This window comes from Canis lupus, chromosome 20, assembly GCF_048164855.1.
Source record: "Canis lupus baileyi chromosome 20, mCanLup2.hap1, whole genome shotgun sequence".
NCBI lineage: Eukaryota > Metazoa > Chordata > Mammalia > Carnivora > Canidae > Canis > Canis lupus.
Window position 1 is genome coordinate 4,403,535 of NC_132857.1, and position 23,758 is coordinate 4,427,292.

General features: G+C 45.4%; 1 protein-coding gene across 6 annotated transcripts in view; it reads left to right on the forward strand.

The window, feature by feature from the left end:
• Positions 1-23,758, forward strand: part of LOC140611630 (uncharacterized) — a 131,635-nt gene that overhangs the window by 57,867 nt on the left and 50,010 nt on the right. For all 6 annotated transcript variants that reach the window (XR_012012726.1, XM_072788309.1, XM_072788308.1 and 3 more), the window contains exons 5-10: positions 3,151-4,441; positions 9,201-9,385; positions 10,258-10,371; positions 12,295-12,457; positions 18,710-18,809; positions 19,766-23,677. The gene's annotated coding sequence lies outside the window, so the exon portion shown is untranslated. The remainder of the gene's footprint in view (positions 1-3,150; positions 4,442-9,200; positions 9,386-10,257; positions 10,372-12,294; positions 12,458-18,709; positions 18,810-19,765; positions 23,678-23,758) is intronic.

The window sequence follows — 23,758 nt, forward strand, 5'->3', positions numbered from 1 at the left end:
ACACAATTCTCTCATTCCCACAATGATAAGAGATATTGTTCTAATTTCCCAGACAAGGAATCTTTTCTTAGGAAAAAAAGAGTTTACTAGCCCACAGTCTTATGGTTGAGGTGCAGAAAGGATAAATTCAAGTTGCGATCCTGAGCCAACCACTCAAGCCTAGCAACTGTGTTGCTACCAACACAGGTCCAGGTTCACCGGAAGGAGAGGGGAGTTTCATAGGCTGTAAGTTGGATCATGGAGCATGTCTTCATCCTCACCCCTGATATCATCCTAGGAACTTACCTGGGATGGTCCTAGCATTCCACTTGGCTTTAGACTCACTCATGGTGAATGATTGGGAAATGTTAATTGCATGATATAGATTAACTCATTATAAGGGAATGAGTTAATGTGCTCCCTCCCTAGGGGTATGTATGAAATAGGCAGTTGAATATTAGTTTAATTGAATTGAATGCAGATATTATGGTTTCACAAGTGCTACTGAGAAACAATGGCAGAAATCAGACAAATGAAGATTTTAAGAATATGTTTTATGAAAGATAGATCTGGATCGAAGAGTAGAACTTCATTGTGGTCACAGTCGGACTCCTCAGTCCGACTCTGAGGGCTAGCTCTGTAGAACATAGATGTAGAGCAAAAGAGCTGCATCTACTGTGTCCCTCCATTGGAACAAAGTGAGAGCTAGGTCTTTAGAGCTGGCCTTAGGAGCAAGTGAGCTCTGACCCCTTCCTGACTGCCATGCATGGGGCAGGAAGTAAGCAAAAACTCCCATCCTCTGACAAGGAAATCCAAAAAAAGAAAGAGAAAGAAAAGGCTGAGTTTCTTGCTCGTCCTTCTGACTTCACCAAGCAGGTAAGGTACTACTTGGCCCTCAGGGGAGAGTAAACAGGGTGAGAGAGGGGTTGTGGCCACTTCCCAACACTTTCAAAGGGGTGAAAATTCCCATCATTTGGTCCATGGCCAGATTCCTAGAAGGAAGAAGAAGGAAGGATTCCCTCAAATGGCAGAAATTATGTTGAATGCTCTGAGCATGCTGGTTGCTGCTTTGGCAGTGAGTTCCTATTCAGGTAAAACAGGAACACAGGTCTATTGCACATAGAGTGAAGGTTCCTGAATGGTTTATTGTTCTCTGGGATTGATTTAAGGTTTGACCATAACCTCATGAAATAGGAGCTATGAATCCAGCTGGCAGCAGTTAGGTAGCTGGGAATGCACCCACCATGGCATCCTAAAATCATTTCTGTCAAGGGGAAAAGCTGGCTATTTTCCATGTCTGAGAAGCAGCAGAAGCCTATTTAAAATAAGGATGCATCATATTGAGGGAGTCTTTGATTAATACTATATTATTTGCAGAACTTTAGGAATTCAATAATGGAGGAACCCAACCAAGAACAACTCGTTGCACATCAATTTGACTTGATATTTCATGTAGCAAGGATGAACGTATAAGAATTTATAGCCATTCCTCTCCTCATGTTTTAAGGACAATTATTGTCTTAGTAGCTCAGTTCATGTGCCTCTGGTGTGCTAGTCAGGAAAGCGGGTAGAAAGTAGAATTGGGAGAAAGTGAAAAGAAATAACTTGATCCACGTAGAAAAAGTCATAGAACCACCTAAGAGAGGAAAGAAAACATTCAAGATCCAAGAAGGATTGCAAGAGAGGGGGAAGGAGGGAGTGACAGGAGAGGCAGCTTGGGCTAGAGATTTTACAAGAGAGGAAGAGAGAAATTTGAGTAGCTTCTCTGACCTGTGAGATTTGGGGGAGAACAGAATGGAGAAGGTGACTTGCAGCAAGTTTTCAATAGGCACTTCTGAGTAACTCTCTCTTATATCAAAAAAGGCTTTGATAAAGATCTTTGTCTTTCTTCAAGATTTTAAAGATTGGATATATTTTTCTCTTGGAAAGATCTTTGTATTTCTTCAAGATTTTAAAGATTGGTTATATTTTTCTCTTGGTATTATGAGGCAACAGACTTTAAGGAATGGCAAAGAAGCCCAGATTTATTTAGATCTGTTTTTTTTTTAAATATTTTATTTATTTACTTGAGAGAGCGAGCGAGCACATGTGTGCATGGGGGAAGGACAGAGGGGGAGGGAGAGGGAGAGCAAAAGACTCTCAAGCAGATTCCATGCTGAGCATGGAGCCTGATGTGGGACTCAATCCTGAGATCATGACCTAAACCAAAACCAAGAATCGGAGGCTTAACCAACTATACCACCCACAAGACTCTGGATTTTTCCATTTGGATATTTCTAGACTGAGTCATCCTGTGGACACTGGTGCTGAGATTGTTCACAAAGTGTAAAGTGGTAATTGTTGAAAAGATGTGCCTAGGAGGTGGCCAGACTACACAGTAGAACGTGACAATGGCTCAAGCACAGAGTGGTGACAGGGATATATTAGCAGGTGGCCCTTGGCATAAGCCAGAGATCTGACCTACAATGACCTTTCTAGTTACTCTTCACCAACACGCTTCTCAACACCTGTCAATGGGCTTCCTTGGACAAAACTTGTGGATGGTCTTCAGCATATCATCTTTGGGTCTTCTATTTTGAATGATGTTTGCTGGAGAATGGCCTGCAGGTGAGTTGAGGCTCCAGCTGCTGGGTAGAGGGTCATAGAAAGTCACTGCACTGGCATCCAGAAGTGCTGCACTTCAGGGTCAGCCTTAGTGCTGGATGACTCTACTTGCTTGGCTTCAGTTTCCTTCTCTATGAGACAACAGTCTTAGGTGGACAATATCAGTGATCCCTTTCAGCTATAACATTTCATGATAACTTTCCAGGTCCTTATTCCTTACTGCAGCTGTTAGTACCAATTTTTCCTGCCCCAGAGGCCTGACCAGCTCCCCTTCCCCAGCCAGGTATTCATTCTGCTCACATTGTACCTCTCCCAATCAGACCTAACTGGGAGTGAGCAAGGACAGCAGGGCCACGGCTGGAGCACAAAGGCTGTATGCTCTTGTACTGTAAGCTCTCAACCTGCTGGAGGAGGGAGAGGGTGTCTCCTCAGTGACCCAGGCACTCTGGGGAATCACAACCCCTACTTGCACACACATGATTGAGACAGTAGAGCCTGTCTCTGGGGCTCAGACAGCTTGCATAGCAGGAGGAGGCAGCTTTGGTTTTTTTTTTTTTTTCTTTACAGATGCTTCTCAGAGCCAGTAAAACAGCAACTGGATAAATATAGGAAGATGACGCACCAACTCTGAGTGGATGTGCACGCATGAGCATGCATGCACAAACAAGCCTACAAGCTGTGGACTACCACGTGGCCCTCAGCCTCCAGGAATTGACATTCAGGCTCCCAGAGCCAGAAACTCTGAACGGAATGTGACGTCATCAAAGAAGCCTGGCAGGAGGATGAGATGAGGCCACGAGCACAGTCATCCCCTTGGCTCCTTGGAGCATTCTCAGCAGTCGCCCTCAGTCGTCCCTGGCTATATATAGCCCTGCTTACTGCTGTGCACATGGCATCTTTCTCAATGAAATACCAGAAGTCCTTCCAGACTCCGTGAAAGCATCAGCTAAGTGGCATTTGAAAGTTTTTGAAAATGAGTGGGGGAAACAGAGTAGGTGTTTTGCTCATTGTGAAAGGCAAACGCTGATTTGGAAGGTTTCGAGGTAGGGAACATGGGCCAAACCCAGTACAGCCAGTTTTTAATTACCAGCACAATTAGCAGCCTGGCTTAACAACAAGCCTATTTTGTCGAGCTCTGTTTAAGAATCAGCGAATTGCAGCAATAGTACCAAACAGATGAACAATGCAGTGATCATATCCCACTCTTGAAAATCGGTGTGCTGCCTATACAGTCCTGGGTTGCCACCAACAAGCATCTGACTCCCTCTTCCTGGCCCTGACTAAGTTGGCATAGGGCAGGGATCATGTCTTATGAGGCCATCTGCCCTGTGGTTGATCAATCCATATTAAGTGAATTCTACTAAATGAATGTGATGTACATCAACATTAACTTCTGGGGATAAAACAAAACAGAGTCTGTCTTCATATCATCCCTAGTTGTGACCATTATTTGAAATTTGGACTCTTTAATGTAAAAGCACATGATCCCTAAAGGTTAATCAGAAGCATCTCCTTGGGGACAGGATTTCTACGGGAGACCCAGTGTCTAAGAGCCTCCATTGGGCCTTGGAATGCTTTTGTGTGAGCCCCCTTGGTAAAACTTGTATATACTTTAATCTTTTAATCAAATCAGGCCAAAGAGACTCAGACAAGTCAAGAATGCTCCTCTGAGGCCTCTGAGGAACAACAGAGTCCCAGAAATGACATCAGCAGACCTTTGTAAGGAACCAGAGACTGGAGGGTTCTAGGCCTTAAGACTTCGCCTGTGGAATTGAGTCAGAGGAGCAGAAACCATAGTCTTCAATCAGTTTCTGCTCAGCTTTCACTGAGCCTGCAGCCCTCTCATTGGAGCAGACAGGTATTGGCTGATTCTTGTCCAAAGCTAACCAGGGCGGTCATGGTGGAACGAAGCTCAGGCTCCGAGAGACCTCAGCAACTTCCCAGCTAAGCTACGATTCTGATTTCAGCTCTTCTACTATAGGTCGGGTGGTGGACCAAGTAGTGTTAATTGCAGTCTCTAATAAGATTTTGTCCCTAAATACTGCCTCACTGGATGCTTAATTCCACCAGTTTAAGTCCATTTGCGTGTGAGAGGCATTGCTTCCCTGTGAGAGTCATCTGCAAATACTGTACTGATCATCAAGGGGATACCTGTTGTTCCCTACCCTTCCACTACTGATATCAACAAGTATCCAAATTGTATTTTCTAGGTTTCCTTACCAACTGGCTTCCACTTAGGTTAGGCCCAAGGGAGGTCTTAGCAGGAAGTCAGAGGGCAGGGGGGGGGGAGAAGTGGAACTCCCACCCCTCTCTCAGCCTCAGGTGGTATCTTTCCTGTCTGCGTTTCCTCTGTGCTCCCAGCTCCTACCAGGCAGCTCGACCATGGCTCCGTGTCCTCCAGGCTCTTCTCCCTTGGTTTCTGCAGCTCTAGCTGTTACTAATCGTGGCCTCACCAGCTCCTGTTAGCTCTTCACTTCTTCCAACCTATTTGTGGCTAGTTCCCCTATCGATTCCCTTTCATGAACTACCTGACTTGGGCTCTGGTTTTCTTGTCTTGACTCTGACTAATTCAGAGGGTAAATGTATAAACATATTATAAATAAGCTTAATTATCTTTTTTCCTACAAGACCTACAGTAGCTGGGAAGTCCTAGACAGCTCAAAACAGAAGGGCTCAAAGGGAAAAAGGGTGAAAAAATTTCCCCAGGTCTTGTCTACCCTACCAAGGGCCACTCCGACTCTAGTGTCGTGTGGGAAAACCACAACCTAGCAGCCTCCTTCCGCCATCCTGACTCGTTACTCTCAGATTTTACACCACGGATTCTCTGCCCTAGCTGAGATCTGTTGGTTGGCATCCACGATTCGTGAGCTCCCAACCTCACACTTTTGCACATCCATCCTCCTCTGCTAGAAGTACCTCTCTCTTCCTCGCTTCTCTGTCTATATGGCTCTTCTTCCTTTGCAACCCTGCCTAAAGCCTGAGGCCTGAGCACTTGGTTACTGTGACGGTCCTTCCACAAGTTATAGATGCACTCTGAGCTCTAATGCTCTTGCACTCTTTTGTTTTTGTCAGAAATCTTATAGTTTTAATTACACACGTTTTCCTATTTGACTGATAGAATTTTCCAGTCTATGCAGTTACAAGACCATGTCTACTGTTTCTTCTGCTGCCTGTTTCTACGCCTCCCTCAGCCTCGCCAGTCCCTGGCAATTATAACATTTAGCATTGCTCTGGTGTGTTCAACAAATATTGATGTGCTGCCTAAACAAATTCCCTCAGCTAGGAAGATAGCCTTATATCTATTTGTCAGGACAGCATGCTTTTTTGCTTTTTGTGGGTGCAGTGCTGGTCTTGGAAAACTTCAGATCTGTTCTCTCTTTGACAGACCATCCCCAGTAGAATCCAGTCTCCAGGCACGAGGTTTGCTCAGTCATTATTTTTATTTCTCCCTGGGCCTTGCGTGTTTAAACTACATTTGCAATGCAGTTGTTCCCCGCCCCCCCTCCCCACCCAGCCCAAACTCCTGAAGGGAATTCTTGCTGATGGCATCTGTGGCAGAGACGAGCTCATGCCTGAAGGGATAAATTATTTATGGTGAATGGTGCCCTAATGGATTGCGTGATCGATAATGCTTATAATAGTACAGCAGTAGACAAATCATAGAAAGGCTAGAACACGCATCTACATCATTCTGAGAAGATGGGGCCCACTAGACAGCAAGAAGCAAACAGGGGTGCTCATGACATCAACCTCAAGCAGTTCTGGATGAGGAGCAAAGTGCAGCTTTTTTTTTTTTTTTTTTAAAGGGACAGATGAGCTTATAATCATGTACTCATGGGGCTCAGTATACCGAAATGCTCCACCAGGATCCACTCACCAGAGACTGGCCTTACTTCTCTAATCTAGGAAAGAGTCTCCCCAGATTTCTAAAAAGCTGAATTTCTCCGTGTCTTGGTATATGGCCTGCCTGCAAGTAACGAAGACATTAGTATCTGTTGCTGAGTGTTAATTGCTTTGCTGTAGGGCTTAGCTCCAGTTCCTAAGCAACATCCAATATCTCAACAGGCCTCTTTGTGCAGACATGATCCCAAGTTTAAACTTTCTCAGGACTGCTCTTTTTGCCTGCTGGAACGCTCTACTGGGATCTCCAACTGCAATTTCAAACTCAACATGTCCAGAACCAGTGGCATTATCTCTCCTTTACCTCCTACCTGCTGCCTCAGCCCTTAGCACACACCCACCACAACCACCCCCCAAATCCCTGTCTTTTCTCTTTATCTACTGACATCCTATCAGTGGCACCAGCATCTTGTGGCTCCCCATGCCATACTCTTCCCTTTCAAGGGCCAGCTCAACCACCACTCCTTTCTTGAGGCCTCCTCTCAAATCTGAATCCTCCTGGTACTTGGGTTTCTCCCATAGCACCCATCGCTTTCTAGCTGATTTTTTATGAATATATATGTGTACAAACATCATCTCTCAAACTAGTGTGAGCCCCTTTAGAGTATGGACAATACCTTAATCATCTTTGAATGTCCTAGAGACTAGCACTATGATAGACTCATAGTTACAGTTTGTTGGATAAATGATTGAAGAACAGAGGTGTCTGTGGCTCAGTCAGTTAAGCTCTGCCTTCGGCTCAGGTCATATGAATCTGGCTGAGCAGGGAGCCTGCTTCTTCCTCTCCCTCTGCGGCTCCCCCTGCTTGTGCTTGCTCGCTTTCTCTGTCAAGTAAATAAATAAAATCTTTTAAAAAATTAGATTGAAGAACAGATTGACAAGCAGGCCTTGGTAGTGACACAGGCAATGCTTGCTTTCTTTATTGCCTGTACTCCTAAAGTGTACAACAGTGGGAAGGGATTAAGTCACATCAGGGGAATTCTAGGCAAAAGGTCTCCAGACTCTATTTCAGTAGACAGCTCATTTCTTCTTTCCTGGATTCTAGAAGGCATTTCAGAAAGACAGTAAACAATTTTCCACAGCTCCAGTTGACCTCAGGAACTCAGGAGACAATACTGCAGAAAGAAGACAGGAACCTAGGCTCTTCTGGGCTAGTTTGGGTGTGAAGAAGCGACATCAGGTATTTCTAAGCCTCCAGAAGTCTCCAAAGGAGAGACATGTATCAGAATTTAAACCAGAAGCAATGAAAAGGGTTGAAGGTCACCACAGTTAGTGGCTTCTCTAGTCACTCATGTGCTCTAATAATAAAGCAGGACCACAGGGCCTGAGGTTTCACTTCCAACATTCACATAGCCTTTGTCTCATTTTTTTTAATTCATAGGGGTGTCTTGGTAGACACAGTATAGAGGGATCAGAAAGACAAAATTGTTTTTATATAAAATTATATGAGTTACTATCCAGTAGGACATTAACTAGATGGTGCAATCCACGGTGCAAATCCTAGGTGTAACTCTCAAGATAAAACCTCTGTATAATCTCAAAAGAAGGCTTACCCTTCAAACTCTCGGAGAGGGGCAGTAATGGGTTTGCAGGCAGTTTTCCAGTCTAGGTTTCAGTACACACATCTCATTGAGTTCCAACATGTGTGGTAAAATCTCTTCTTGTTACGAGGTGCTGTAAGGCTCAATTCTTGCAGTGAGAACTTTAATTTTGTATTTTCTCACTTGGGTGCAATTAAGTTTTCAAACATAAAATTGAGCTAATGTCATCTTTGAGCATTTCATTTAGTCTTTTTTTTCTTATAAAGGAAACTACCCTTGAATATATTTGGCTGTGTGATTGCACAGTCAAATAAGGACGTATTTAAATATTCAACTGGGTAACTGCATCTACAGTCTACCTGCAGTACTAGCTCCCAGTGCTATATGTGGATAGGAACACCTACCTTCATAACGTCTCTTGATGTTCACTTTGGTTTCTTGTGAATGACATAAGCATTACTTAGCTGATTTATTTCCCCTTCTAATCTTAGCAAATCACCTGATTTTCATTGAGGACGATATCCATTCTGGAGATACTGTTCAGGATGACTTCAGGACTAGAAATAGTATCTGGCTTATTTTTAGTGCATTTTACCTAAGGCCTTTACATATGAATGGGAAAATGAAAACACTTGGATAGTCAACCAACTTTACGCAGTCTTACATTGGTTCAGTGCCCATGCCAGAATTCAAATTTATAATTCCTGATTATTCTCTTAATTCCTCCAATTATTTAAAAACAATCTCAAAGCACTGTATTTCCTCAATACCTTTCAGCAACAAGATTCTTCTTTCCTGTGTGATTTATCTCCTGGTCCATAGTACTGTTCAACAATAAATCATTGATGAGGGCATGAAAAAATGGGGAAAAAAAAAGAAATGACAAAGACTTCCTTGACCTTCTGTGGTCAGGACATGCGATGACCTTATCTCAGAGTTTTATAATCTGAAAAAACTTAGCTGATCCAAACAATTGCTTTAGAAATCAAAAGCTTATTTCGTGTACATCTTGCAATTAGGCTTTTTTTGGAAACACAGATCCTCGAGAGAAAAATGATTATGTGGTTCCATGGCAGGTTGACAGTATATGAGAAAACATGTACCTATATTACCAGAGCTCCACTATAACTGTTTGTAACCTCACAACTGAGACCCAGGATCTCATTTGATTTTCAGAGCTGGACAGAATAGGGCAAAGATCTTTCCAGAAGAAAATTCTGAGGATCCTGACCTCACTCCGACAGGAAACGGTGTTGGTGACAGAGTTCTGGGAGGTACTCAGAATGAATCTCTCTGGAGCCAACATCCAGCACAACTGCCGTCTCTGAGGAAAGCTATGATTATGAGCTTGACCTGCTCTGGTAAATAAAAGGGTTATGAGATTGTATGTAGCAGTGAAGAGTTGGTTGGATTGAATATTTTTGAAGCCTATCAGTATAGAAATGTCAGAGGGAAGATACTCTCAAATTTCATATAATCCAACCCTGCTGACTTTGTGGAGATGAAGATGGATTATTAAGGAGAGAATCCTAAGCAGACTCCCTGCCCAGTGTAGAGCTGGACGTGACCTGATCCCACAATCCTGACGTCAGGACTTGAGCCGAAACCAGGAGTTAGAAGCTCAACCAACTGAGCTACCCAGGTGCCCTGAAGATGGATTATCTTTTAGCTGAAAGGCCCTAGGAAGGAGATTTTAATACCTTATGTTTTAGAACCTACTAGAAGGAAAAAGGAAAGAACAACAGAGTTCTGTGTACTATACATTCTTTATCAGATACAGTAATCCTCCTCACCTAGGACTTCATTCTCCATCCGCAGTTCCTCTATTGGGTGATGATGGCCCTTCTCCCTGGACCATAACCTAAATATCCTTACTGTTTTTTTGGTAAGGTTGGCTAAGATGTCCTTTCCTCAGGCCCCAGTTTTTTTGTGGTGTGTGTAATGTAAGAAGATGGCTGCCTAAACCAACCGGCTCCTCAAGCTTGATCCATTGATAAAAATGTCACTGCCATTAAGGAGGTGCCAGCCCTCTGTTCTGAGGTGGTGGCTTGTTCCAGAAGAAGGCTGCCTTACCTATATACATGATGCATTTGAGGGCAGGAAGTGAAGAATATCTCATTTGAAAATACCAAGTTAATCCATTTCCTTAAAGCCACTTAGACACTAAAAAGCAAAAGCACAATTCCCAGGAGCACTGTTGGCATTTTTCTGCCTCAGAATGATTCCCTTTCAGTCAACAGGCGAATACTTTATAGGGCCCAGGCTTGGCTAACAGCACAGGAGAGACCAAAACCTCTTCCATCAGAGCCCTCCTGGCACGCAGACAGTCCTCCACCCAGGCTCCGAGGTAGGTCTTAATTCTTTCCCCACCCCCCATGCCCAGCATAGCTACCAGGCTTTCTCTTCAGTGCCATGCTGAGCCTCTGCCAACATCCAGTGACGAGGCTGACATTGATTAGTGCTGATTATCCATGTGCTGTGCTTTCTGAGCTGGGGCAGGGTGCTGCCAAGCACCTGGAAGAAAAGCCCACTTCTGACTGCTATTGCCTCTACTTCCTGAAGAAACCTGTACAGTGGCAGCGAGTGTGCAGATGCAGGCTCTAATGTGCCTACCCACTGTCTCAAGGAAGGCGGGTGGAGATGAGGAAGCCAGAGCAGGAGGAAGGGAGGGAGGGAGGTCAGATAGAACTATCATGCCTCTCTGACACTCCAGCTCTCTTTGTATATGAAACAGTTCTGGCTCTTTTTTTTTTTTTTTCTTTTAAACAGTTCTGGCTCTTGGCTAACAAGGCTTTTAGTCCCAGGGAGCATTTTGCAGGCACAGAGTTTTGCTCACAAATATGGCGGAGAAGCTATGATGGGCTCACCAACCCCATTGCCTTTTTCTCCTGGATCCACAGCTCGATGACATTTCCCATCCTTCTGCAATTAAATGGAACCTAATGTGTGTGATGAGTTCCAGCCAGTGAAAAATAAGAGGAAGTAACATGTAGTACCTCCAAGGCAGGCCAATAAAGACCTCCTGCACAATCCTGCATGCCCCCTCGTGCCCATTAGTGGGCTCAGTGTCACCCAGGATAAGTTTGGGAGCTGTGCATAAAGGCAGAGGTTAGGTCCCCACATGACTCTGGGGAACAATGGACTGTGGAGTGAAAAGTCACCTTCACTGTGCTAAGGTCTGGAGACCTAGAAATTGTTGTTACAGCAGCTGGCTATACTTACCCTGGCTAATAAGATCATCTTCCACACCAGCCCTAAAAATGAGTGGCTGCTGCTCTAAATTTTTTATAATAGAAATAAAGTCTCCCAACTAATAGATCTTAAAGAAGGCAAATGACGTTGTAATTCTAAGCGTGGTCTTAGTCTTAGTCTTTAGTCTTAGAATTCATTTGTATCCAATACCACTCAGGGTAAGTAAATTCTATGGTAACACTTTGATATTTCTAATTGAATCACAGATTTAAGCTATAGGAATATTTGTTGATATAGAGTCTGGTCAATACTCTATTTAGCTTCTAACTTTAAGAAATTCCCCCTGGCATCTGAGGCATTCCTTGAAAGGGAAAAATGAGAAAAGAAAAAAAAAAAAAAAAAAAAGGAAAAGTGTGGGGGCAATTATGAACTGACTTCTTTTTTCCCATAAATTCATGTGACTTCTGAGTCCATATTTAACATTACATTTATGTGTATAAGTTTTTTTGCTGGCAAAGCCTATGCTTTATAATACTGTATATCTCTCATAGGGGCTAGCACAGTATTTTACAATTTGGTGAATATTTTAAAATAAAATCAGTCTGTCCTCCTTTTTCTTGCATTCCTTGGACTTTCCCTGTCTTTAGTCATTTTGCATGTTTGGCCTCAAGAAAAAGATACCAGTGGAAATTAGAGAAAAATAACTGATTAACTATGGAGAGGAAGAAGTTAGGAAAAAGCCCCAAGGACTAGAGGCTGGTAGGTCCCTGAGAAACATTCATTTGCCCCCTTTCCAGGGTTCAGCCTGGTGCAGGACTGGGGAGGAAGGACAGATGCCGTCTTTCCCCACTTTGGTTCGTTTTGCCTCAAGAAGGAAGGGACCTGCATTCCAGGTTCCCAGCTAGAGCCTAGGAACAGCATGACCCCACAAAATAATGCTGTTCTCATGCCCCAACAAGGTGTGGGACACTGGTAGGATTATGTTACTGGTAAAAAAAAAAAAAAATGGGGAACGATTTTGCACAGCCTCTTGGAGATTTCTGATTTTTTTTTTTTTTTTTTTTGTATGGCAACACAGTGAACACCCATATGCCCAAGAGGTCCTGCAAGTAGCCAAGAGAGAGCTGGATGTGAAAGAGTCTCATGGTCAGGCACAAGGGATGAGTCAGCAGCCACCTGGTGAACCAGTAACTGAAGAGCAGATGGCAAGGTGGACACCTCAGGGGAGGCCAGCATGGATGGTGAGTGATCCTGAGGACCAGATGTCCCCTCCAATACGTGGCACTGTGGAAGTCTCCAAAATTTAGATGCAATCCAGGGGAAAGTGGAAGGGGAAAAGCCAGATTAATTGAAATTAAATTCCTGCAGCCCCAGAGGAATGGAGGCTTGAAAAGAAAAGAAAAAGGGAAACAAAACATGTTTCTGACACATGTAAATATGTGCAAGGAAATTGATACCTATTACACATGTGAACCAAGAAACAGGTTTCTACTGACTTTCAAGGAGAGGCAAACAGATATAACTAGTGTTGTGATTTCAGAAACAATGACAGCCTCATTTTCTCCCTTCTGTGCTTGATTGTGAATTTCCACCATTATAATGTTTGTCCCCCCTTGGATTTAGAAATGTCCTCTTAAAACACACATGCTATTGAGAGATGTTCACCTCACTAGTCGTTTAGCCCTTAATGTGCATCAGTTGATCCTCTGTTTTTCTGGCAGCAGAGCACAAGCAAGGACTGTTGCCTAGATAAGAGAAGGAGGGAGAAGGGGGGTGAGGGATGGATGGAGAGGAAGGAGCAGGGCTGTGGGAGGGCAGGAGAGAATGAGTGGATCAAGGGGCAAAATGTGCAAAAAAAAAAAAAAAAGAGAGTGATACTTCGGAATACAAACTCCGCCTACCTCATAGTGTTGGAGAGGAGCAGCCCTAAGGATAGAGCTACCTGTGTGCTCCTGCAGACCTCCCTGCTCCTCCCGCTGGCTGCCCTGCCCGGGGAGGAGTGGCACGTTCTGGGTTCATCTCTGTCGCCATGTGGGCAGTGGCAGCAGATACTCAGAGCAGCGCTCCTGGAGCCACCAGGCCTCATTCCCTCTGCGTAGCCCCCAGAACCTCACGCACGAGTGAATCCACGAAGCCTGACAGTACACCTGCAAGACGGGGCCTATTAAATCAATTAAGCATTGATAAATACGGTTTCGGTAGAGAGATGGTGCTCCTCGCAGGTAGGAAATAGGTTTCCGGAAAGTGCCAGGGCCTGTGAAATAATGCCTTTCTCTCGAGGAGTTAAATCAGCCTTTTGTGTGATGAGGCTGCAGCAGGGACAGAGCATATAAAACAGGTGTTTGCTGTGACAGGAATCTGAAAAGTTAAGCCAGGGGAGAAACAGGTAAATACAAGCCAATGTAAGGCCTAAATCCCCCAGCAAGGCCAGTGACAGGGAGAGTCACTCGGTGCCTCAGAAAGATACTGTCAAGAAGGAAGAAAACAACGCCCGGTCCTTTGTGTACAAGGATAGTGAATTATTCGTTGTTTTCTCCCCTCATCATGACCTTGTGATATTGAGCAGCCTCCCTTCAGACAATCAGCGTCGACATCAGCTACATGCTTGGATCAATAGACATTTCATAGGATGTTGAGAAACTGTGTTCTCAGAGGCAAAGCAGGCATCCTGAGTACCTTGTCAGCCTGCCGTGTCACCTGCTTTGCTGAGAGATTAGGATGTGGAAATGGGTCAGCGTCCTTCAGTGGCATCGGCGGAGAGAGGCTTTTCAGGGATGAGCCGGTCTGCGGGTTATTTTCCACTAACCCAGGCACGTGGCCATTCATTAAATCTGGAAATAAATCATGCACAGGGCCCCGGGGGAACTGTATTTGTTTTGCATGGTTCTAATTCAGCACATCCAGCTAGAAGAGAAGAGCCACTCCACCCTTCCCAGTTCTGAGAAAATAAATTATGGCTGATTTTCAGCCTTTCTGCCTTGAGAGATTGCCCATTGCTGGTTTGGGATTCCCGAACAGCGTTTCTCAAAAAGAACATGCTCATTAAACCCATTTTGGATTGGATCCTGGGGAATATTGATGCCGGTGGGGGCTGTGAAGAGCCCCCCGTAATGAGCGTGCCACAGTAGGATGGGGGTTCACACCTAGGCAGGTGGAGCTCCCGTGCCGGGGTTTGTACCACATGCCCAGAGTGGTGAGTCTGAAATGTGCATTGTCTAAGAATCACCCAGGAAATTTGTTTTAATACATATTCCTGGGCTCAGATCCCAGAGATACTGGTTAAACAGGTCTGTGCTGGAGACCCAGGAATCCACATCTTTGTAAGCTCTTCAGGTGCTTTTCCTTGTAGGTGGTCTTGTGACCACACTTTGCACCAAGCCCAGCCAGCAGGCAGCGCAACGTGGAGGCCTGAGCAGTGTCGCCTCTCATCTTGGGTTCAACTTTCTCTCCCTGCTGTTAGTGCTGACTCTCAGCCCTTGGCCTTAGGATCCTTCCTGCCTGGATTTATTCTGCTACTCTATTGCCAGATCCCACTTGGCCAGCCCAACCCTGACCACTGACTCCTTCTGGAGAGCATGAGTCTGTGTGGCTTCAACCCCAGTGTGGCAGCGTGTGGCAGATGTCATGTTCACATGGGGTGGTGGTGATAGAGCTTCAGTGATTTTTTTTTTCATGGTCCCAGCCACTAAGGTCACTTTTTCCTACTATTTTATTCCTTACCTGCCAGTCAGAGGTACCAGATATAGGCTCCTACAAACTCCCACTCAGTGGAAACCTAAAGGGGAGGGATCCCCATCATTATATTATAAGCATTTTCTTCAAGGAAGGAAATATACTACTAAAATCTCCCAATTATCTGCACTAATGAAGAAAACCATAGCACAGATAATCCAATTATTTTTTACTTTGAAATTAATCGCATGGTTTCTTGACAGCGATATGCTTCCTAACTGTGCCTTGTTTTTACTGGTGTATGGCTGATATTTCCTAAGCCATATGCCAGCTGATTGCGTGGTGAGATGGGACTGTGTGGGATGGCTGGGGGAAGTTAGTATTAAATTTGATTTCAGATTTATTATCATAACTGCATTTGTGCACATTGTGCAAGCTCTCAAGACACAGGGCCCAGACATTTGGACACCGAAAACCTTGGACAGCAAATAATTGTAAGAGCCAGAACATGGCCCGCTAGCTAGCTGTGTCCAGATCAGCAGAAAAGGAAGCAAATGTGATACCAGAGTTGGTATGGATGGCACCACCATTTCTGTACATCTATAGGACAGCACTGTTGACATTTCAGGTCATGGGGTTTGGCCTGGGATGACTTTGTATGGTGCCTTCCAACCTTGAAATTCCATGAAACTAGAACTGCAAACCCAGTGCTCAGAGGTGGGTCTAGTGATGAGGGTGACCCCTAACATAATCTCCACCAGCCCGAGAAACAACACAGCCACTAAAATTTCCTGCTGTCAGAATTTGGACTCATTTCCTCCAAGTTTTTCAACAGGAGAATTCAGTCAGTTGGTCAGCCAATTATCGTGTACCCAGATGAACTCTCCAGGGCCCAGGGCCCTTCTTGGAAATGGGCTGGGTAATTAGGTAATTAGATGGAGAATTGCATTCACGCAAGCAGGGAACTTTTATGCTCATGCACACACCAAAGCAATATTAGCTTGTGAATCACTTAGTTTTCATGTTGGCATCAAGTGCTTCCATAGCAGGTAAGGTGAGAACTGCTTGGGCAGGTTACCGCCCCCTCCTTAGTACCTTTCCTTGGACGCCACCTTATTCTCCTATTTATTAATGGAGAGAATCACTGGAAGTTGGAGTGAGGTGGGCATTCCAAGTGGTGTGACCTTGCCTAATACACACGTGCAGTATGTCTGAGACTGCCTCCCTCACCCTTACGTGGTGTTTTGGAAGCCATGGTAGTTACCACACCTGCCAGCGTGCGTTGTAGATTCCAGTTACAGGTGCCTCTGTTTTAAGTATTTTGGACCCTAAAGAGTCTTTAACTTCATCCCAGCTTGACCAAAGGAGTAGAAAGTTATGATTGAATGGGGAAAGCTAAGTTAGGAGCTGGTTCCCAGGAACCCTCACCCTACTTGCATGGATAGCTTCTCCTTACTTTTTGAAGAGTGCCCAGAGGCTGTCTGTGCTTTGCTCTCCTCTTGGTAGCCATCCCCATCAAGCCCACAGGAGGATGGTTATCCCATAATGGCGGCCATGAAGGCACATCATTCAGTTCTGCCGTGGAAGCCCTAGCTGATTGACGGCCTCTAGCTCCTGCACCTTGGGATCCACTGGATTTCTAGGCTGCTCCCAATCGATGACAGAGAATAATGGGGTTACTAAACCAGTCCATTCCTCCTAAATGCAGAATTGTCTAATGAGCAACCCTGGCTCAGGACCTTCCCATTGACCTGGCCAAGATTAACTTAGAACCCCTACTGGGGTCAATAGCTCTTCCTATTCAGCTCTTCCTTCCCTGTCTTCTTTCATGGATGTCAGAACTGCATTGAGTCTAAAGACTCTTCTTGCTTACTGTTCCCCTTTTATTCTTTATAATTGTTTACTCCAACAAGTCCGTTCCATATCTGATCCTATGTGGGTGTCCGCTGCTTGAAAGACAGAGGAGACACCAGGAGTGGTCTGAGTAAGCTGTTGTTAAGATGGGTTTTGCAACTGAGTTGCTTGCAATGTGGCTGACCAGGAGGGCCTCCTCCTGGGTGGTGGTATGTGGGACATAGATACTCCCTGGCAGAAGGTGGCAACTCAGTTATTGAAGATTTCATGTGTGGTTGCCTGGGAAGACGACATCCTGTCTTCCCAGGATCTTCCCATCTCCTGGTGAAGGAGAATGCCCTTGCCTGTGCAATGATTAAGATATTTGAAAGATATGTGGGGGAACGTGGCCTACACGGACGGTAGAATTTACTGGTTGCTACTAAGTTGTACCTGCGGCCTCCAGGGGAATAATAAGAAACCGAGTACAGTTAAATACAGATAAAAGCTAAGTGTGGTAGCCACAGGGCTTTATTGGTAGTTTATAAAGAAGCTTTCTTTCATCTCATGCGGTGGAAGAGCAGACACAATTGAGGAGCAAATACAGAATCTGATTTAGGATTGCAAAGCCTCAGTGATGTGTAAATGCTCAGCTCAGACAGATCTGTTGTAGGATGAAGGCTCTGGTCGGGAAAGCATGAGATCTTAAAAACTGAGACAGGGACATCTTGGTGGATATTCCTAAGAATTTGATTCCTCAGGTCCCTCCTAATGCTCAGTGCTGCCAGAGTAAAAGCTAGTATTTTTGTAATTCAGAAAGATACAGAGGCTTCTTTTCTCGGCAAGGAATTAGGTGTGCCCCCCCACCCCCCAGGAACTCTTCCATCTTTTATTCTGGCTACTACACCAGAAACAAAGATTAAATTTCAGCATAATTCAGCTGAGGATATATTGGTTTTGATAAGGAAAGATAGATACCGTATCTCAAAGAGCTGTGAGGTTTAGCTAGCATGAACCAGCAGGAGCCAGAGGAGTACCCCTGGAATTGAGACTTTGAGCATGCTTGTTCAAAATGGTTGAATGTAAGATTGGGGGCAAAAGGATGGTTAGCTAATGAGGGTGCTGATTGATACCACCAATCAGAAGACAGCATGAATGGAGGAGCAGTGGCAGAGTGCACTCCAATGAAAAGTTGTCACCATTTGCTTTATTTCCTGGACCTGTGAAGATTTTCAGATCTCGATCCCATTGACTAAAAAAGTGGCCATATCACCAGGCCCGAACACCATGGCAAGTATATATCATGAGGATTCCCCTAGTTCTTTCCAAAAGGGACCTACATACACTGTAGAAAGGAAAATACTCAAATATTTTGAGGCTATCAGATACAGGTCTGGGTTGACATTGATGCCTGGAGACCTGAAGTGTTATCCCAGTCCTCTGTTAGAGTTAGAGCTCACAGGGCCAAGAAATAAAGTAAGTCCAGGCTAAAGCTTGACTTTTAGCCAGGGTGTCCTCTGGGTAGTCTGTGGATCCAACCAATATCCCTGAGTAACACTGAATACACTTGGCTTTTGCTGTAACTTGCACATTGGATCCTTGGCATACTGGGGATGAGCAATCCCAGAGGGGAAGGCCAAATGGAAGCCTCTGAAATTGCCCTCAGTCCTTACCCAAATCTCCAACTAAGATGGTAAATCAAAAGCAATATCATTTTCTAGGAGTGGAGATTTGTGCCCTTTAAAGACTTAAAGCATATAGGGTGGTAGTCCCCAACATATCTGTGTTGAATTTGGGTCCTTGAGAATGGTTATTGTCTATTGTGAACTTGGCCAAGTAGTAATCCTGATAAAGCTGCTGCGCCACAGGATTTCATTGATAGAGCAGACTAACATAGTTCAGGTATATGGTACATACCCTCTGATTTGGTGACTAAGAAACAACTTTGTTCTCAGGCGTTTTTTACTCCCCCCTCTGTCACAACACAGTCCCTGGAGCTCTGGACCATGCAACCTGGACATTCTGCAGAACATTACATTGATCTATTATACTGATGACATCATGCTGATCAGGCAAGATAAGCAAGAGGTTGGTATATACTGACGGCCTTGGGGAGAAGATGCATACATTGAGATATATGTAGAATCAGGGAGCTGCTACTGCAGTGAAGTCTCTAGGGGTCTAGGATATCCCCGCTAAAGTAAAAGACAAATGTCTTGCATCCTTATTCCAGAAAAAGAAAGCCTAGCACCTGATAGCTCTCTTTGGCCTCTAAAATAGCACATTCCAACTTGGGGATACTGTTCCAGTTCATATATCAGATGACACAGAGGACTGCCAGTTTTCAGTGGAGCCTTGAGTGGAAATGGGTTCTAAAGAAGTTCCAGGCTTCCCTGCCATGTGGGCCATATGATCCAACAGACCCTATGGTGTTGAAAGTGTTAATGTACTTTCAAAAGATATAGTATGGAATCTATGGCAAATCCCATTGTGAAAACAAAAATGCAGGTCTCTGGGATTCTAGAAGAAGGCCATGTTACCTACAGCAAAATTGTATGTCTTTTGGGAAAGCTCCTGGCATAATTTGGGGCATGTTTCTGATGGAAAGCTAGAATTAACCCATGGAGTATCACATGACTATGCCAGGTTCTCCATTGTGATCTGGGTTCTGTTGGAACTGCCAAGTCGTGAAGTCAGATAGGCTTAGAAATAATCTGTTGTAAGATGGAAATGGGTGGAACCAGAAGCATAAGGAAGTTGCATGAGTAGGAAGCCCACGTCCCTTTGTCACCCACCAGGGTTTCACTGGTGCCTATCCCAAGCTCTCACGTGTCGCCAAAGGAGTGTTCCATATGAGCAGTTAGAGGAGGAGAGAGAAAGTCCAATCTTGTTTAGGATGGGTCACCTTGTCAAGAACAGGTTATCCTGCCATAGTTGTATTGCAGCTGGCAGAAGGTGTAAAGTCAGAGACCAAGAACTTTACTACTGAGCACAATAACAGTAGCAAGGGTATCAGTGTTTGGGGTTGTTTGTTTGTTTTGCAGTAGTTTCCCGAGTTCCAATTCCTATAAAGTGAAGTAAAGAACGCCAAGTGACACCTGCACATGTAGTAGGTTGCATTATAGAAGAGAAACTTTGAACTTACAAAACCCAAATCTTCTATGATGGACTATAAGCATGACTGCTTTTCGTTCTGGAGGAAGACACTCTCTCTGTTTTCCAAGGCCATCTACTATGTAAGCATCCTGGAAAAGATGATCTGAAAAAAAGGAAGTCAGTGCCTCTCCTTGCAAACATGCAGAAATAAGAGTCCCATGGAGAATTGTCTCTTGCATGGCTCAATATGGGATGCGAGCCAGAAATGAACAGCGACTATATTTTACAGCCATATTCGGGGGAGTAACCTTGAAATACAGTGGAGGAGAAAAAGCTTCCCAATGGGGAGAGAAATGAACATTGCCCCAGATCATCCATTTTGTGACCTGAGGTGAGAATATACAGCTGACCTATGAACAATGCAGGGATCAGGGGCCCTGAACCCTAGTGCATTTGAAAATCCCATGTAACTTTTGACTCCCCCTCGACACAATTACTAATAGCCTATTATTGATCAGAAGCTTTAGCAATAACACACAGTTGATTAATACGTTTTATATCTTGTATTATATACTGTATCATTACAATAAAGTCAGCTAGAGAAAAGATGTTATTAAGTAAATCATAAGGAAGAGTCCTGTACCGTATCAAAAAAAATATCCACCTACAAGTAGACCTGCACAGTCCAAACTAGTGTTGTTCAAGGGTCGACTGTACAGAGACTCCTGGGGTAGCCAGAGCCTGGGAGTGAAAGAACTGGAAGATTGGTGAGCAGTCTTTGGGTAGAGGCATGTGGATGGACATAGGGTGTGGAGCATTAAGTGTCAAGATTGTTGTATCGCACTTTAATACACACTAAAAAAGCACTGTCACAGAAGAGGTACTGAATAACCAAGTAGACAGTATGACTCGGCCAGGTGGCGTTACGCATTCTTTGTCATCGGCTGTTGCGGAACTGGCATGATGGCCACAATCAAGGAGTGGCCACGAGGACAGAGACGGAGACCATGGATGGACACAGCAGTACTGGCTTCCATTTAATGAGGCTGGCCTAGATACTGCCTTTGGAATGCCCAGCATGTCGGCAACGAAGATCAATATTGAGGCCATGACGTGGCCCTCCTCAAGGAGCCCAGTGGGCCATTTGGTAGCCAGTCTCTACATTGGGAAGGATTTTTGAAGGATCTCCCATCTTTGAAGGATTAGCGGCTCCACTTCACAGGGATAGATACCATTCTCAACAGGAGTTTGTCTTTCCTGCCCACAGAGCCTCAGTCAGCACACCATCCAGGGGCTTGCAGCATGTTTCATCCACAGTCCCAGAATCCCTAACAACGTAGCATCCAACAGAAGACTCACTTCATGGTGGAGAAAATAAGAGAGTGGACCCATGGGATCCCTCACTGTGTCACATCCCTCATCATCCAGAGTCTGCCGGTCCCAGTCACTTACTGCCTCAGTTATGCGGCCTGTCCCTGCCAATCTGAGCTCTGTGGGTTTAGTATCCTGGTCCCCAGGGAGGCACATTCTTGCAAGGGGACACAGCGAGGTACATCCTGTATGTACTTGCTATGTGTGTTTATGGAATGTGTGAAAGGTAACGGCGTGTGTTATGTGTGTGTGGTGTATGGTCAGGTGTGTGGCATGTGTGTGTATGTGTGGTATGTGTATGCAGAGGGGGGCTTGTATGTGAGTATCATGTGTGCTATGTGTAGGTGGATGTGTGTATATGTACACATGTGGTATGTGTTATGCTTAAGTACTATATGGGTGGTATGGATGGTGCATGTGTGTCCATGTCTGTGATATGGACATGTGTGATGTGTGTGGGCGGATTTCTCTGCGTGTGTGGTGTGCATTTAAGGCATATATATATGTTGTGTATATGTAATATGTGGGTATATGTGTACTGCGTGGGAATGTGTTTTTATGTGTGTGGGGTGGGTACATCCATGTGTTATGTGTGGGGTGTTTGGTGTGTGCATGTATGTACATGTGTGCTGTGAGTGTGGTGTGTATTGTGGTATGTGGTATATGTGTGTTTGCATGTTGTACATGTCTATATGCATATAGTGTTGCATAATTATGGGAGTAGCATGTGTATGGACATGAGGTGTATGTGATATAGTGTGGGGGGGTGTAGGTGATTTGTGCACATGCATATAGCCTATGTGTATAGTACGTGTACAAATACGTGCTGTGTGTGGTATATGTGCTTGAGTATAGTGTGGGTTGGTGTGTATGTATGTAAGTGATGTAGATGGATATGTGTATATGTGCCATGTGTGTTATGTGTAGTATGTGTGTGTGTTTGGTATATGTGTATACATGTGTGTAATGTGTGGCACGTGGTATGTGCAAGTGTGTGCAATAAGTGGTGTGTGTATGTGTCTGCAACCTGTATGTGGTCGGTACACGTGTGATGTGTGTATACGTACGTGGTATAGGCAAAGCGTATGTGTGTCGGGTATGTGTGCATGTGTGAGGTATGCATCTGTACACACACATTTAGTGCATGCAAGCCCGTGAGATGCATGGTGTGTGTGTGTGTGGTCTGCATATGTGTGCGTGTGTGTAGAGTGCCCGTGTGGTGTGTGGCCCTCCACGTGGGCGGTAAGCCCTTTGCAGGAGTAGCTAGCGCCTCCTCCCCCCGCTTCCAGAGGCCCTACCCGTCACTCGGCCAGGTCTCGAGAGCATCACTGGCTGATGAGAGGCCGTTTCCCCAGGAGCTCGGGCCTGCGACTCCCGCCGTCGTCGTCCTTAACAACCGGGCCCCAGCCACCGCCCCCCGCGTGCCTCACAGCGCCCAGCGCAGGGCTGCGAACTAACCAACCGTGATATTGGCCGTCATGCTCGTGTGCTCAACGCGCCCGTGAGCGTGTGCTAGGAGGGGGCGGGCGCACCACTGCACGCGCACCCGATGTGGGCTCCGCACGGCGCTGCGTTCTTACCGGGCAGGCTGGCTCATTAGCGGGAAACGGTCTATAATTCCATGTTACATCGCCTTTTGGCTCCGTTTTGTCTTTGCAGACCCAGATCTCATCCATCGGAAGCTGCATATGGCTCATTAGGACAGAGTGCGGGAGGGGCGACAGCAGGGCCCTCAGGCCGGATGCCCTCGGCCCATCCTTCCCTCTGTCTCTTTTTCAGCCTTTCCAGTGTTTTCCTTTCTTGCTTTAGGCTTCTCCCACCCGCTCAGTGAAAACCGGGCACCTGTAATAACAACCACTTAGCAAGTGCCCGCTCCGTGCCAGGGACAGTTGCACGATCCTCGTGACGGCCCAGAAGAGCATCCTCACCACGTGGATAAGGATGCTAATTCCCAGTCCTTAGATCTGGGAATCTAATTCCCAGATGCGGAAACTGAGTCTTCCCTACCCAGCCTTCACTACGGGGGACACGCTGCCTTCCCCTCTGAAGTTCGGAAATGTGGAAAAGCCTCACTTCCATATGATTTCTCTTGTTATCTCCCTAAGCCAAACCACACATATTGAAATCTAGGGACACCCACAAAGTGCCCTGGCTCTTGGCAGCCCTGAGCAAGAAGGCAATGACCAAGAGCTCCCTTCCTGCGGGCTCCGGGCCTAGCGCGTCTTGCCCTCTGCCGATCCCCTACAGCGGTAAGCCGTGCCCTGCATCTGATAAGGACGTTGTTTCCATTTAGTTCAGTTCAGTCACCCGGGGCTTTCAGAGAGCTAGCTGTGACGGGTGTGCTCTGCCACGGTGCCCCTCCCATCATCTAAATTGGCTCTTCTCTCCTTTGGCTCCTTAAGAAAAACCCGTTCCTGGTGGCAAGGATGCGTCTGCTGCAGGGACGTAGGAGATGGATCTAGCACAGCATCTATGAACACAGCTCTGGGGTACGACCGCCGAGGTTCCAATCCCATGTGCACCCTATATAAACGTTGAGATGTGCCAGTTCGCTTCGATTCTAGAAGCCT